We start from the raw sequence: 15,483 nt of genomic DNA on the forward strand, positions 1-15,483 counted from the left end.
GTTGGGGCTGAAAAAACAACAGTTAATGTTTACTAAAGTATCACAAGAAAGTGAAGCGGAGTTGATAGCTAAACCCTCGAAACCTTTTACCGAAGATGATTTCATCAAATAATGTCTAATTAAAACTGCAGAAATTGTTTGTCCTGGAAGTGTCAAACAATCTCTTTCTTTCAAAATACAGTTGCAGAAAAAATTACTAATTTGGCTGGCAATTTAAGTGATCAGATCAAAGCAAAATCATCTAGTTTCGAAGCTTTTTGAGAGTACGGACATTGGGGGCATAGCTCAATTGGCTGTGTATCTTCGTGCTTGCAACACGAATTTTAACATTTTTGAGGAATTATTGGAACTAGTACCAATGCGTGATACTACAACGAGACAAGATATATTTAATTGTGTTTATGAACTTCTGCAAAAATATAATTTACCTGTCAAAATATTGTATATACTTGAATATAAGTCAATCCGAATATAAGTTGAGATCTCATTCCCCCCCCCCCCCCCCAAAAGGAGGAAAAATGGTTGACTCGAATATAAGTCGGGCGGCTTAATATTAAAGTGCCTTGCCCTGTCAGGCTCTACACCCAGGTCCCTTTCTACCAGGTACTGCACCCAGCACTCTTCCCTCCCTCCCCTGTCAGGCATTGCACCCAGCCCCTTTCCTTCCTCCCCCCTCCCCTGTCAGATTCTGCATCCAGTACCCTTCCTTCCCTCCCTCCTTCCCCTGTCAGGCATTGCATCCAACCCCCTTCCTTCTCTCCCTCCCCCATCAGACTCTTCACCCTTCCTACCTCCCAGGCTCTGCACCTTGCTGCCCTCCCTGCTGAGCGGCTCCCTTAATGGTTTCCCCAAATTCTCGCGGGAACCATTAAGGAAGCCGCTCAGCACTGAGCAGCAGCACAAAATTGCGCGCCTGCTCGTGCTTCTTCTCAGCGGCCGAAGACACTGTAGCCAATTAACAGCAGGGCAGGAACTTGGAAAGTTAACTCCTGCCCGCTGCACCTCCACCGACAATCATCAGTAGAGGTATGAGCCTGAGTCTAGGACAGGAAGGGCGGCAGGGTGAACGGTGGTGGTGGCCTGCAAAAATTTTGGAAGGGGCGGTGTATTGGCTCAAATATAAACCGGGACCCCCACTGCCCAAAAACCCAGTTTATATTCGAGTATATATGGTAACTTCTGTAGCTACAGATGGAGCTCCTTCAATGGACGGAAAAAACAAGTTTTGTGGCATTACTGCAAAAAACAAAAACAAAAAAAAAACCCCAAAGTAAAACTTGTGACGGATCCGAGATTCATCATACGCATTGCATTATACATCAAGAAGTATTATGCACAAAGGTAATAAACATGGAAAATGTGTTGACATTTGTCAAAAAAATTATCAATTTCATAAGATTGAGGCTTAAATCAGCGACAATTCTCTGCTTTCTTAAGTGAATTAGAAAGCGAATATTCTGGTTTGTCCTACTCTTCCGAGGTACTTTGGCTATCCTGCTCCAAGGCCCTTAAACAATGCTAGGACTTGAAAAAATAAATGTGTCAGTTTTTAATAACTAAAAATCAAGACACAAAGTTGTTTTCTGATCCAGTATGGTTACAAGATTTATCCTTCATGGTTGATAAAATAAAACACTTAAATTATTTAAATTTAAAACTGCAAGAAAAAGATCAGGTCATTACGAACATGTGTGATCAAGTTAAAGCATTCCAATGTAAGCTAGTTCTTTAGGAAAAGCAGTTGAAAAATGAAGATTTAACACACTTTCCAAAATGCAACATAAACAAGTCAAGTTTAGGTGAAATTGCATCGTATAAAAAATACTCAGAAAAAATGTTAAGCCTTAGAACTGAGTTTGAAACAAGATTTGCATATTTTAAATCTTTGTTTTCTTCAATTTTCTCAATAAATATAGAATCAGTACCTAATCATATGCAAATGAAAATAATCAAGATCTAGTGCGATTCAGATTTGAAGACAAATTACAATGAAGTTGGCTTGCTTGAATTTTACAAATATTTGCCAGCTAGCTTTGAAAATACTCAAAAATTTGCATATGAAATTATTTCCATGTTTGGAAATACTTATCGGTGCGAGCAGTTATTTACACTTATGAAAGGAAATAAGTCTCTTATCAGATCCAGAATTACCGACATTCACCTTGGGTCAGTTTTAAAAGTAATCACTGCGGACAAGATTTAAAATAAGTAGCAGAGAAGAGATGCCAAGTGTCAGGTAGAAAACATGAATTTTATTGTTGCTCTTGTTCTTTTTTTATACTACAAGTGTAAATGTGTCGGAACACCACTTGCTCAAATACAAATTTAAGGATAATAGCACATTGAGATAAGTCAAAAGAGACCCGGTTACCCAATATCTCGAAAGGATCTGCCAGCTAGTTTCACACCCTTCACCTTCCAGTGTTTACTGGGGTATGAATATCATCACCAATTTGCTGTCCATCCTACATTACATTTAAAGATAAGTGCTGATTTAAACTATTTCAAGACTGCTATAACAAAGCCTGTACTTAGGTTTCACCCAATGGACAGGAGCCCAGCCGTTTCGTCAATGCTTGCTTCGTCAGGGGTTGAAAAAAGCTTAAGCAGTCATGTATTTCTTTAGCATTATTCAGCTACAAAAGTCCCAGCCAAATGACAGAAGCCATAACAAAATACAGCTGCACAACTTATATTCTCATGTCACCCCTCTTCTAAAGAAACTTCATTGGCTTCCCATCTGTTTCCGAATACAATTCAAACTCCTCTTACTGACCTACAAATGCACTCACTCAGCTGCCCATCACTATCTCTCTTCACTTATCTCTCCTTATGATCCCCCCCATGAACTCCACTCAGCTGCTAAGTCCCTCCTATCAGTGCCATTCTCTTTGGCTGCCAACTCCAGACTCTATCCCTTCTGCCATCCTGCACCATATGCTTGGAACTAGCTGCCCGAATCCCTACATCAGGCTTCATCTAAGGCAGTGTTCAAGGCTCAGTTAAAAGCCCACCTCTTTGAGAGTGCTTTTGACTCCTAACTCCTCTCATCCAACCCTATATGTCATGTCTGTCTGTCCAAGTTAGATTGTAAGCTCTTCCGAGCAGGGACAATCTATAAATGTGGCCAGGCTCTTGTAAATTGCATTGAACTTCTTCTGGGGCTTGTGGGTGATCCATAAATACTAACGTCATAAATACTACTGTAACGTAATATTAACAGACATAATACTTCAAAAAAAAGCTACACTACTCCTTCACTCTAGATCAGAACACAAGACTCCGTAAGTTTGTCCTATATTGCTACACTGGTTCCCGACTGGAAGCAGGGTGAAATTCAAAATCTTATTACTGACACACAGAAAACCATCTACCTATCAGAACCACAATATCTTATGGCCAGACTACATAACCATACTCTTCCACACATCCAATGCTCGAGCCAATAGTCTCTACTACAAATACCCTCCTTTAAAGACATCAAATACAAAAACACAAGGGTAAGAACGTTCGCTGTAATGGCTCCAATGTGGTGGAACGCCTTACTGAAGGAACTAAAGCTAGAAAAGGACACCAAAAAATTCAAGAAAGGGATAAAGACTATCCTTTTCTCAACTGAAACTGAGCTGACAGAGGGAGAAAGCTACTAGAGGCTCCCTCCTTCCCACTAGAATATGATAGATCTTTCCAGAATGTTTATGAGGAATATAATAATGGTTCTAAAATAAGTTAGGATGAGAGTAACTAGAATTAACTCGGAGGCGTGTAAATAGAGCAATTGGGATGTATATAATTACAGTTCACTTAGTTGAACGATTAACTTATTTAGGAGGGTGTAAAAATAGCATACTAAGGCCAGGATTCACTAACCTGCCCGATCCGGGCAGGTCTGACAAATTCAGGAAACAAAAATTTGCAGATGGGGGCGATCGGAGGAACGCCCCCATCTGCCTGCATGGCTCGCGCATGCCCAGACCCATCCCAGCCGTGACTGTTTTTTCTTAAAAAAATTTTAAACTTTTGCAGCCCCGCTTTAAACCCACAGGCTCACACTGGGACGGCGGCAGAGCCAGGGGGAGCAGAGAGGACATGTCAGGCAGGCATTCAGGGCAAGCAAGCCCAGGGGTGCAGGACCGTGAGAGCCAGGGCAGGCAGATCGGGGCTGACAGGGCAGGGAGCAGGTCTTCAATAGAACAGGAGAGTTAGAAGGATGTTTTCGACTGCTCCCCAGCAGTCGCTTTTTCTGTTGATTGGCCAGCCCTGTCAGATGTGAAATTTTGTGTAGTGAATCGCGTCGCTGTCCAATTTGCATGTGTTTCTCCTCATTTGCATGCACAGATTCGAAGCGGATCACAGGAGAGATAAGTGAATCATGCTCGTTAAGGGGTCGCAAACCGATCGGTACACCATCGGTCTGCTTAGTGAATCTAACCCTAAGAATGATTAACTGTAATCTTGTGTTATCCTATTTAGAAGGGTGTAAAGTTAAAATAATTAATAGTAATCTTGTGTAAGCATAGCACACATATATGATAGTGTAATAATGCAAATGCAAATCTGGCCCCTAGCCAAGCAACTAGGGGCCAGATTCACGAACCTGCCCGATCGGGCCCAATTAATTCTTAAAACAAAAATTTGCAGATGGGGGCGATCGGAGGAACGCCCCTATTTGCCTGCCCAGATTGCTGGTGTATGATCCCCACTCATGCGCAGACCATCTGTGCATGCGTTTTGTGTCTCTTTTTTTTTTTCCTGTTGTTTTTGGGGTTTTTTTTTATTTAAAATTTTTCTCTTTCATTTTTCTCTCTTTCATTTTTCTTTCCTTTTTCTTTACTGCTCTCTCTCATCTTTATCTTATATATCCCTTACATACATTTTTAATAATTGGAGCCTTTGCTCCTATACAGTTAAACATAGATTTATATATTTTATATACAGAAAGCTTTATTTTGTTTCTATGTACTTTAAATGATTCTTGTATCCTTTAAAATACTTAATAAAAATTATTGAACTTAAAAAAAAAAAAATTGGGCCCCAACTCTCCTGCTCTCCCAGGGAAAGGCTTTTGTTAACCCCAGGGGCGGCAGCAAAGACCCAGGGCTTGGAGAAGAGAGGAAGCAGGGCAGGAAAAACCCCCTCAAGATCGGGGCAGCCAAAAGGAAAGGAAATGTAGAAGTTCTCTGTCAAACCGTGTGACGTTATACCTTTGGAGTTCAGCACGGGGTGCATTGATTCAAGGGAGATGGGGGCAGAGGGCAGGGTGGCAATGGAGCAGCGAATGGCACTTTGCATGTGATGCTCGGATTGGAAGCGGATGGCAGGAGGGAAACCTGGTCGCAAAGGAGTCACAAACGGAGGGAAATGCATCCGAATCTTTGTAAAGCGCTCAGTCATTAGCAGCAAAGTCTACTCAGGCCAACTCCTGGAGCCAACCATTATTTCGATTCCATCTTTCTTTTCTGCAGACCGGAGGTAAGACCAGAGGAGAGGAAATGAAGGTGCAAGAAAGGAAAGTTAGAAAAAGTCCCTCCAGTCGGCTTTTCAGGATTTGTCTCCCTCTAGGCCAACTTGAGGGCTTTGGCCACGCGCCTGCCGCACTTCCCCACAGAACAAACGAAGGCGCGAGTCACCGAGCGCCCGCCGTCTCCCTCGCTCCAAGCTCACACACCACCCCTCCTCGCTTCCGCTTCCGGCTGCAGCGTCATTTCCGGCCTCCGAGACAAAGGGCCCTCCCACTCCGCGCGGCGACCGCCACCAATAAACCGGTCTCCCGCCCCTCGGAACCGCCTGATGTGGCTCCGCCCTCCCGAACTTCATTGGACCTTAGAAGCGAGGATGGTCTGGCCTCAAATCCTGATTGGTCAGAAAGACCGTGGGGTAATGAGAGTGACAGCTCGCTAGGCCCGGCGCTGGGATGACTAGAGACTGTGGAAAAGGTGCGGGGGCAAACAAAGGGAGGGATAAGGGAAGGAGAGATGAAAAGAAGGGGAAGGGAGAAGAAGAGGAATCAACGAAGAGCAAATGAAGCAAGTGAGAGGGCAGGAGGGGGAGGGGTCAAGAAAAAGGGAAGGAGAGGGGAAGAAGGAGCAAGAGTAGCCAGGAAAGGGAGGTTGGAGGAATAAAAGAAAGGGAAGAGGCAAAAGAGAGAATGAAGGGACAGAACAAGAGAAAGAGAAAGCAAGGGAAAAGGCCAAGAGAGGGAAAGGCTTAAGAGGAGAGGATGGGATGGGCAAGGAGGGAGGTAGGGAAAATCAAAGGATAGGAGAGAAAAGAAGTGAGAGAAGGGGGCGATTTAATATGGGCAGCAGAGCCAGGAAGCCTGACAGGTAAAAGATTAGTTAAGAGTTGGGCTCAGTTCTGTCTGTAGGATTCAGGATTAGTTTAAGCAGGGGGGGGGAGGGCTGGCTAAGGTCAGTTGGTTTCAATGGAGGGCTAAGATCAGTGAGTGTGTGAGGTAGAGGATTAGGCTAATGGCATCTCAGGCCAGGGTCAGTGCAAGGTTCATCAGGTTAGTGTGGGGGACACAGGTCAGGAGTGATACAGGATTTAGGATTAAGATAACAGGTGCTTAGATCAGGCAGGGTTTATGTGTGAGAACAGGATGCACAAAACTCCGATCGGCTTAACAATCATCGCTAAACCAGTTTGACTGGTATAGCGACGGACCTAATTTGCCGACCCAGTGTATTCAAATGTTCCACCGTATGCTTTTCCGTGTGTTCGTTCATTCTCCGACTGCCATGCAAATTACCTCACTAGTATTAAAACGAGCCCTCCGACTGATGCCCTAACATTGCTAAGGCATCTAGCAGCAGCTGCTAAGGCCCCAAAATTACAGGTGTGCCATATATTTTCTTTTTTTTTCATGACAACAGATGTGTGCGTTAACACACGCACAATATCTGTCCCCATAAAAAAGTCATGTGCTGTGTCGGCCCTCCCCCAATGACACCCCCCTCCCCGATGCCACTCAGACCCCTCCAAACTCCCACTGACCCCCCCCCCCAGGCAAACATCACAATCTCCTTGGACACCCTGCCCCTCTGTGAGCAATGCGGCCCCCGACGCCCTACCCCCTGCTGAAGATCCTTGCCACTGCAACTGATCCCTCACGACCTCCGCCCCCTCACCTATAAACATTGCAGCCATGACACCCCCCCCTCTCTGAAGATCCTTGGCAGGAGGGATGCCCACTCCCTCCTGCCACTGGTTTCACCCACATAATAGCGGGCCTTCCCCTTCCCAGTACGCTGGGATGCGCTGGGAAAGGGCTAAGGCCCTAATTGCACCGGGAACAGAAAGACCTGCCATTTTGGAGAGGTGGGCCTGATGCTGGAGGTACTGGGCATCCCTCCTGCTCCCTTCTACAAAATAAGATGTGGAGGCAGGAGGGAGTGGGCATCCCTCCTGCCAAGGATCTTTGGGGGGGGGGGTCAGGGCCACGATGTTTGCAGAGGGGGGAGAGTGTCTGGGTGGTCGCAATGTTCGTTGGGGTGGGCATTGTTGGAGAGCCAGTGGGCATCCCTCCTGCCAAGGATCTTCAGAGGGGGGAATATCAGGGTCATGATGTTCACAGGGGGGAAGGGGAGAAGGATGTCCAGGTGGTCACGATGTTCACTGGGGAGGGGGTTATGGGAAGCCAGTGGCAGGAGAGAGCATCCCTTTTGTCTTTTTTTGTTTGGGATGGGGTCATCGTCGTGGGGGGGACGGCATGACTTTTTTTTTATGGAGACAGATATTGTGTTTGGGCAACACATGCATAACATCTGTGCTCATTAAAAATAAAGTTTTAAAAAAGGCTTCCTGCCCTGCATAGCTGAGTGGCAGGAGGCTGCTTCAGGGCTCCCCTGCATCTCAACTGTTTGGGATTTCCCTACGGGCTCTGCACATGTGTTGAGTCGGTTTTACAGTGACTGGTGGGGTGGGATTAGGGCAGACATTTGATTTATTGGAAGCCTTTTGAGCAAGGATCGCTGTTTGGCAATCGGTTCACAACAACCCGCACAGTCTTAACGACCATGTTTAGTGCATCTGGGCCTGAGTTTCCTGTTAGGTTAGTGGGGACTCAGTTCATGGTGGGATTCAGGTCAGGATGTGTGATTTCTGGATTAGTTTTGTGGGTGCTCATGTTGGATTGTAAGGGGGGTCAGGATTAGGTTAATGGTAGGTTCAGGTCAGGATTATGTGAGTTCAGAATTGGGTTAGTGGGTGCATATGTCTGGGGGCCCATATACTCTATTATAAAAATATCTCTTCGTGCATATGTATATTTTTATGTATGTCTCTCTCTGTATACTTATATTTATATCTGTATATGTATCTATTTATATGAATGAAAAGAGTTTAATATTTTAAAATATTGGGGGTTGGAGGTAATATTCATCCTACAGAGCTAAGTGACCTGGAGCTAAGTGACATTTTCGTTCTGACGTCTAAGTCCGAGTTTGGACATTTTGAGAATGTTAAAAAATCGGGTAGAAAAAAATGGCCATTTTCAAAACATCCAAATGCAAAACACACAAAACATGCTATTGGGATGTAGGAAGGACCAGCATTTTTATAGACTGGCCATACAGATATGCCAGCAGAGCAGTGGGACATCCTAGGGTTCTAGATATACATTTCATCCTAATTCCCTTGCAATGTATGGGGAGCCCTCCAAAACCTACTGGACCTACCTGTCTACCACCTTAGTAGCCCTTATGCCTGCAGGTTTCATATATAAGACAGTACAGAATGGTTTTGGTGGGCATACAAACCGCAAGTATACTAGTTAGTATACTCTGTATAATGTGGAACCATGTGGTCAAACATGAAATTGACCCTACACGAAGCAACTATCCGCTACATAAAATCAGTAAATAAACAACAAAGAATCAAAAAACCTAAATGGTTCACTAAAGAGGTCGCGTACCTAGTCAAGAAAAAAAAAAGAGCGTTTCTTTCATACAAACGTACGGGAACAGGTGAAGCTAACATTGAATATAGGACCAGGTCTGCAGCAGTCAAAACAGCAGTCAGGGAGGCCAAACTTGCAGTGGAAGAAACTCTAGCAAAGAACATTAAGAAGGGGGACAAATCCTTCTTCAGGTACATTAGTGACAGAAAAAAAAACACGAACGGGATAGTACGCCTCAGAACACCGGACGGGAACTACGCGGAAACAGATTCCGATAAAGCCAAACTACTGAATGAATACTTCTGCTCGGTTTTTACCTGCGAGGCACCGGGGCAAGGGCCACATCTGGAAGCAATGTCAAGCGTGGAAGACCCATTTCAGAATTTTGAGTTCACACCAACTGATGTCTACAGCGAATTGTCAAGACTCCAGGTGAGCAAAGCCATGGGTCCAGATGAACTGCACCCTAGAGTGCTCAGAGAGCTGTGCGATGTCCTGGCGGAACCATTAGCCATGCTCTTCAATCTCTCCCTAAAAAAGGGGAGAGTCCCCCTGGACTGGAAAACGGCGAATGTTGTTCCTCTGCACAAGAAGGGTTGCAGAGCGGAGGCTGCGAATTACCGACCAGTGAGTCTCACATCGATAGTAAGTAAACTCATGGAAACACTAATTAAACATAAGTTGGACATGATCTTGGATGAGGAGAATCTTAGGGACCCTAGTCAGCATGGATTCACTAAGGGTAGGTCGTGTCAATCCAACCTCATCATAAGAACATAAGAACATAAGAAGTTGCCTCCACTGGGTCAGACCAGAGGTCCATCTCGCCCAGCGGTCCGCACCCGCGGCGGCCCATCAGGTCCACGACCTGTGAAGTGGTTTCTGAACACCTCTACAACCTACCTCAAGTTCTATCTGTACCCCTCTATCCCCTTATCCTCCAGGAACCTATCCAAACCCTCCTTGAACAGCTTCTTTGATTGGGTGACAGGAAAGTTGGACTCAGGAGAGTCTCTGGACATAGTATATTTGGATTTCAGCAAGGCTTTTGACAGCGTCCCACACCGCAGGCTACTAAACAAGATGAAATCAATGGGGTTGGGTGAGACGATAACTGCATGGGTCAATGATTGGCTGAGTGGTAGACTTCAGAGGGTGGTGGTTAACGGTACCCTATCTGAAGCATCGGAGGTGACCAGCGGAGTGCCGCAGGGCTCGGTCCTTGGTCCTCTCCTTTTTAACATATTTATAAGGGACTTGATACGAGGACTACAGGGTAAAGCAACATTATTCGCCGATGACGCAAAACTGTGCAACATAGTAAGTGGAAGCTTTTTACAGGATAGTATGACAAAGGACCTTCGTATGTTGGAAAACTGGTCCTCGACATGGCAGCTAGGCTTCAATGCTATGAAATGTAAGGTCATGCACCTCGGTAGCAGAAATCCGTGCAGAACTTACACCTTAAACGGAGTAACATTAGCTAGGACCTCAGTAGAACGAGATTTGGGAGTAATCATCAGTGCAGACATGAAGGCTGCCAATCAGGTGGAGAAGGCCACATCCAAGGCAAGGCAAATGATGGGATGTTCAAAAGAAGTTTTGTCAGTCGGAAACCAGAAGTCATAATGCCGCTGTACAGAACCATGGTGAGACCTCATCTGGAATACTGTGTGCAATTCTGGAGGCCACATTACCGTAAAGATGTGCTTAGAGTCGAATCGGTTCAGCGGATGGCCACTAGGATGCTCTTGGGGTTCAAGGGTCTCTCGTACGAAGAGAGACTGAGCAGACTGCAGCTCTACACTCTAGAGGAGCGCAGGGAGAGGGGGGACATGATTGAGACATTTAAGTTCATCACGGGACGTATCGAGGTGGAAGATGACATTCTCTTCCCCAAGGGACCCTCGACCACAAGAGGGCATCCGCTTAAACTTAGAGGAGGGAAATTTAGTAGCGACACCAGGAAGTATTTTTTCACGGAAAGGGTGGTGGACCACTGGAATGAGCTTCCAGTGCAGGTGGTCGAGGCCACCGGCGTGCTCGACTTTAAGAGAAAATGGGACACTTACGTGGGATCCCTACGTAAGTCGAGTCACTAGCATCTAGACTATTGGGGTGGGTCAGTGGAGTGGGCAGACTTGATGGGCTATAGCCCTTTTCTGCCGTCATCTTTCTATGTTTCTATGTTTCTAGTTAGGGTGGAATAGAGGCCTGGGTCTCCTTCTCTGGGGTCCAATTCACTGATTACCACACTACTTTAGACACCTGCTTGCTGCTCTTCTTAGACTAGCCATAATATCTGCAGCTGTAATAGATCTATATTCTGTTTCACATCTTCAGGGGATTAATGTGGGGAGACCATACCTCCAGTTGTAAGTTTGGGCACCTTTTTGGCCCTTATTTGTTTTTTAAACAAGTCTAGCCTCAAACATCTAAATGGTACCTGGACCTTTTGTAAAATGATTATTGCTGTAAAATATCCCAAGTCATGATCCCGCCCAAAACACGCCCCCATGAAATTTAGATGCACTGGGGACAAACAGCCTAGAAAATCGTCAAGGTTTCAAAAATGGCAATTTGGATGTTTTGACAATCCAAACGTCCACGTACCATTATAGTCTTTTGGACGTGCTTCTTTTTTGAAAATGAGACCCTTAGCCAGTTACTAGCAATAACTCAGTGGCATGATCTGGTTAACTGCAATTGACTATTGGTGGCATGCCAGTTCAACAAAGTTTAAGCAGGCAGCAGCCTCTCCTGCCTGATTCAACCCTTTTGAATATTGACCCCGTGATGTCCAGTTATGCATTTTTATAGGATGGGAGAGGTGATGTTGGAGTGATCAATCTTCAGTTGAATTATCAGAATATTGGGAGGGGGAGAAAAAGGAGCCTAGATCAGGGGTTGGCAACCTTTTTACATCAAAGAGCCAATTTATCCAAAATGTTTGCCCCAAGATTTACAAAGAGTCACAAGGTGTATCTTCTCTCCCCTTCAACCCCTCGCAGGTCTCTGCACCTCTCATCCTTCCTGTCCTCCCCTGGTTCTCTCTCCTCTCCAAGCCCCGAACCTTTAATCTCTCTCAACCCCCCCCTCCCCCCCGAATAATTCAGATCATAGTTACCAGATGCTAGGGTTCAGAAAAAAAAAAGTCTAGGTGTCATTATAGCAGTACCCTGAAATCTTCCACTCAGTGTGTAATGATGGCCAAAAAAGCAAACAGGATGCTAGGAATTATTAGGAAAGGGATGGTAAATAAGACCAAGAATACATAATGCTTCTGCATCGCTCCATGGTGTGACCTCAACATAAGTATTGCATTCAATTCTGGTTGCCATATCTCAAAAAAGATATAGTGGAATTTGAAAAGGTTCAAACAAGAACAACCAGAATGATAAAGGGGATGAAACTCCTTTCGTATAAGGAAAGGCTAAACAAGTTAGGGCTCTTCAGACTTGAAAAGAGATGGCTAAAGGGGGATATGATTGAGATCTACAAAATTGTGAGTGGTGTAGAATGGGTAAAAGTAAATCAATTTTTTATTTCTTTAAAAATTACAAAGACTAAGGGCCTCTCAATAAAGTTACAGGGAAATACTTTTAAATACATAGGAGGAAATGTTTTTTACTCAATGAATAAGCTCTGGAACTCACTACCAGAGGATGTGGTAACTTTTTAAAAAAAAGGGTAGCAGGGCTTAAAAAAGGTTTGGACAGGTTCCTGGAGGAAATGTCCATAGTTTGCTATTGAGACAGACATGGGGGAAACCACTGCTTGCACTGGATCGGTAGCATGGAATGTTGCTACTATTTGGGACAAGAAAGGAAGCCAGATAAAGAGGAAAGCCAGAATGTAGTAGGCCTTTATTTCTCGACAGCCACAGAATCAGAAGCTGGATCAGTGATTTACCCTTTGGGGGGTGGTGAGGATCAACTTACAGTGGTGGTTCCAGTTTGAACCAACACAACACACAAGTGGAAACTACAGTGTGCACTTTAGTTACACAGTTGCACAGTAAATTATGGTAGATAAAGACTTGCACAGTCTTTCCAGTCTGCCCAATAAGGCAGCCAGAACCTTAAATTTTACAGAACCCTCTCAGCTCTTGTTCTCTTCTCTGCAGAAAGGACTACAGGGAAGAAGCCAAGAGAGAGATACGTCTGGCGAAAGCACAGGCAGAAGAACAAATGGCTAAAAATGTAAAAAAGGGAGACATAAATTTTTTCTGAAATATTAGTGAAAGGAGGAAGATGAAAAATGGAATTGATAAACTAAAAGATGCTGGGAACCGATATGTGGAGAGTGATAAGGAAAAAGCAAATGTGCTAAACAAATTCTTCACAGAAGAAAATCCTGGAGAAGGACCGAGATTTTCTGGCAAAGTTACACGAGAAAAAGGAGTGGATTCTGCGCCGTCACTGAGGAGAGTGTTTATGAGCAACTTGAAAAACTGAAGGTAGACAAGGTAATGGGACCAGACGGGATCCATCCCAGGATATTATGGGAGCTCAGAGAGGTTCTGGCGAGTCCTATTAAAGACTTGTTCAACAAATCTCTGGAGACGGGAGTGGTTCCTGGGGATTGGACGAGAGCGGATGTGGTCCCTATTCACAAAAGTGGTCACAGGTATGAAGCAGGAAACTACAGGCCAGTGAGCCTCACTTCAGTTGTTGGAAAAATAATGGAAGTGTTGCTGAAAGAAAGGATAGTGTATTTCCTTGAATCTAATGAGTTACAGGATCCGAGGCAACATGGCTTTACAAAAGGTAAATCGTGCCAAACGAACCTGATTGAATTTTTTGATTGGGTGACTAAAGAACTGAATCAAGGACATATGCTAGATGTAATTTACTTAGATTTCAGCAAAGCCTTTGATACAGTTCCTCATAGGAGACTGTTGAACAAACCTGAAGGGCTGAAGTTAGGACCCAAAGTGGTGAACTGGGTTAGAAACTGGCTGTAGGACAGATGCCAGAGGGTGATGGTTAATGGAAGTTGCTTGGAGGAAGGAAAGGTGAGTAGTGGAGTCCCTCAGGGTTCGGTGCTGGGGCCGATCCTGTTCAATATGTTTGTGAGTGACATCGCTGAAGGGTTAGAAGGAAAAGTGTGCCTTTATGCAGATGATACCAAGATTTGTAACAGAGTAGACACCGAAGAGGGAGTGGAAAATATGAAAAAGGATCTGCAAAAGCTAGAGGAATGGTCTAATGCCTGGCAACTAAAATTCAATGCAAAGAAATGCAGAGTAATGCATTTGGGGATTAATAATCGGAAGGAACCGTATATGCTGGGAGCTGAGAAGCTGATATGCACGGACGGAGAGAGAGACCCTGGGGGTGACAGTGTTTGAAGGCAGTGGCTGCTGCCAGCAGGATGCTGGGCTGTATAAAAAGAGGTGTAGCCAATAGAAGGAAGAAGGTATTGATGCCCCTGTACAGGTCGTCGATGAGGCCCCACTTGGAGTATTGTGTTCAGTTTTGGAGACTATCTGGTGAAGGACGTAAGAAATGGTCCAGAGGAGGGCGACAAAAATGATAAGAGCCTTGCGCCAGAAGTCCTATGAGGAGAGACTGGAAGCCCTGAGTATGTATACCCTAGAGGAAAGGAGGGACAGGGGAGATTCAGATGTTCAAATACTTGAAGGGTATTAACGTAGAACAAAATCTTTTCCAGAGAAAGGAAAATGGTAAAACTAGAGGACATAATTTGAGGTTGAGGGGTGGTAGATTCAAAAGCAATGTTGGGAAATTCTACTTTACAGAGAGGGTGGTGGATGCTTGGAATGCGCTTCCGAGAGAGGTGGTGGAGAGGAAAATGCACTCCTCTTCTTGGTTTTTTTAAATATTTCACGAACGCCAACTCTTTCGCCTTTATTTTCTCCGCCACTAGTTTTTCTTTTGTTTTTATTGATTTTCTTCACATAAATATCCGTAGCCATTTTTATCGCTCCTTTCAGCTTAAGCCACTGTCTTTCCACTTCTCTTATGTCCTCCCATCCTAACAGCTCTTTCTTCAGGTACTCTCCCATTGCATTAAAGTTTGTACATTTGAAATCTAGGACTTTAAGTATTGTGCGGCCGCGCTCCACTTTAGCCGTTATATCAAACCAAACCGTTTGATGATCGCTACTTCCCAGGTGAGCACCCACTCGAACATTAGAGATACTCTCTCCATTTGTGAGGACCAGATCCAATATCGCTTTTTCCCTTGTGGGTTCCGTCACCATTTGTCTGCGCAGAACCTCTTGAAAGGCATCCACAATCTCCCTACTTCTTTCCGATTCCGCAGACAGAACATTCCAGTCCGCATCCGGCAGGTTGAAATTTCCCAACAGCAGAACCTCCTCTTTCCTTCCAAACTTTTGGATATCAACAATCAGATCCTTATCAATTTGCTGTGATTGAGTCGGAGGTCTGTAGACTATACCCACGTAGATAGAAGTTCCATCTTCTCTTTTTAGAGCAATCCATATCGCTTCTTCCTCTTCCCAGGTCCCTTGCATTTCGGTCGCTTGGATATTGATCTTTACATAGAGAGCTACTCCTCCACCTTTTTGTAGTAGGAAACTACAGGCCAGTAAG

At 44.7% G+C, this 15,483-nt stretch overlaps 2 protein-coding genes across 7 annotated transcripts in view; one reads left to right on the forward strand and one right to left on the reverse strand.

The window, feature by feature from the left end:
* Window positions 1-5,738, reverse strand: part of ANKZF1 (ankyrin repeat and zinc finger peptidyl tRNA hydrolase 1) — a 90,185-nt gene extending 84,447 nt beyond the window's left edge. The window contains exon 1 of the mRNA XM_033944865.1: window positions 5,205-5,738. The gene's annotated coding sequence lies outside the window, so the exon portion shown is untranslated. The remainder of the gene's footprint in view (window positions 1-5,204) is intronic.
* An 84-nt stretch (window positions 5,739-5,822) lies between these two features.
* Window positions 5,823-15,483, forward strand: part of ATG9A (autophagy related 9A) — a 383,311-nt gene continuing 373,650 nt past the window's right edge. For 3 of the 6 annotated variants that reach the window (XM_033944872.1, XM_033944873.1, XM_033944874.1), the window contains exon 1: window positions 5,823-5,936. The gene's annotated coding sequence lies outside the window, so the exon portion shown is untranslated. The remainder of the gene's footprint in view (window positions 5,937-15,483) is intronic. The other 3 variants (XM_033944867.1, XM_033944871.1, XM_033944868.1) reach the window with 3 other exon arrangements.

Source organism: Geotrypetes seraphini, chromosome 5 (assembly GCF_902459505.1).
Source record: "Geotrypetes seraphini chromosome 5, aGeoSer1.1, whole genome shotgun sequence".
Lineage (NCBI taxonomy): Eukaryota > Metazoa > Chordata > Amphibia > Gymnophiona > Dermophiidae > Geotrypetes > Geotrypetes seraphini.